Consider the following 1,478-nt stretch of genomic DNA (forward strand, 5'->3'; position numbering starts at 1 on the left):
GGCGGGGCCCCGCGCTCGAGCCCGGAGCCGGCTACGAGGAACAGACGCCGCCGCCTCGGCTCCCGGGGCACACACCGCCGGCCCGCTCCCGTCACCCGCTCCTCAGCGCTCTCCCCGGCGTCCTCGCATTCCACCCTGCCCGGCGGGGACGCCGACAGTCGCCACTGAGTCCTCCCGACGGCAAAACCTGGGTCACTGTCCGACCGGAACCGCCATGTTGAGGCCGAACCCTGACCCACCAGCAGTACTACTCCCGGCAGCCCCCGCGCTCGCCCCTCACGTGACTCTATCAAAGACGCCGTGGGGGCGGGGAAGAGCTGAGGGCAGGGAAGCGGAGGGCGACGGAGGCCGGCTGGGAGATTGGAACCGGAAGTGATTTGACGGCTGTCCTCCGGCGAGGGGGCGGGGCTTGCGCCCGATTTTACACCGAGTTCTCCCCCTGGTTGGTACTCGGCGGAGCCGGGTCAGGAGCGGCGGGCGGACTGGCGAGCGCGCGCTGTAGGTGGTGCTGTCACAATGGTGGAGCCGTCTGCGCTCCCTTCTTGTTTGGCGTCCCAGAGCCTCTACCTGGCTGCAGTGAGCAACCTGTGTGGCCGTAATCGGTGCTTCCTGCCCGCTGGCTCTGCCTTTCGTTTGTCGCACGCGGAGCCGCGGGTGCTTGGGGTTCCTCTGAACTCGACCCCGCTTTTACACGTGAACTGCCACCCGTCTGAACTCAACCACTGAGCACAAAAGCGCGCCGTCGTGGGTGCTGCGACCGGCTCGAGGGCGAGGGCAGACGCCGGAGCCGCCGCCGCCTGGGCGTGGCTGCCAGTGTGGCGTCCCTGCGCTCAGCTTCCTCTCGGCTCGCCTGCAGCGCGCGGTGCAGGTGTGGCAGCCAGTATTTATGTGCTCTGCGGTCCCGGTCCCGGCTGAGTGTTCATTCCTGCTTTTCACTGTGCAGACTGTCCCTATGACTAAGTAGAGGCGAATGAAATGAGGTTTGTTACTGTGCCGTTCATCCATTCGTCCGGATACCTCCCTGTTATGTGCCCGAAGTAGAAGGCAAGGAACAATGCAGCGCTTTACCCTGGTTGGGTGGTGCCTTGATTCAATGAGGCCTCCCCAAACTCGGTATCTCCAATTGTCTGCTTTTTGGTACGCCAGGCTTTACCATGGTAAGAATGAATGACACGTTGGGGGTATGCTTAGCTCCTGAAAACTGAGAAATGGGATGGAGAAAATGACAATAGATTATAATAACCCAAGATCCCTTCACTACAAATCAACTTAGCAAAAAACTACGTGCAAATTGAAGATCTGGAAATTAGTGCTCTTAGAATTATCTGTACCTGTGCACCTCCTAGAAATTCTCATATGCTCGAGGCTACCTGCAGTCACTCTTGAATGCTTCTGATCTCAATCCCTTACCTTTTTTTTTTTTTTTTTTTTTTTTTTTTTTTTTTTATTTTTAGCCTCACATACGTCCTTGACATTAA

The 1,478-nt window shown here is 58.3% G+C and overlaps 1 protein-coding gene across 3 annotated transcripts in view; it reads right to left on the reverse strand.

Moving 5' to 3' along the window:
- Positions 1 to 100, reverse strand: part of Trappc8 (trafficking protein particle complex 8) — a gene marked incomplete in the record, with an annotated part of 92,627 nt that extends 92,527 nt beyond the window's left edge. For all 3 annotated transcript variants that reach the window (XR_001231969.1, XM_005372747.2, XM_005372745.2), the window contains 1 exon segment: positions 1 to 100.
- Positions 101 to 1,478: the final 1,378 nt, after the last annotated feature.

Source organism: Chinchilla lanigera, unplaced genomic scaffold (assembly GCF_000276665.1).
Source record: "Chinchilla lanigera isolate Chin_1 unplaced genomic scaffold, ChiLan1.0 scaffold00001, whole genome shotgun sequence".
Classification (NCBI taxonomy): domain Eukaryota; kingdom Metazoa; phylum Chordata; class Mammalia; order Rodentia; family Chinchillidae; genus Chinchilla; species Chinchilla lanigera.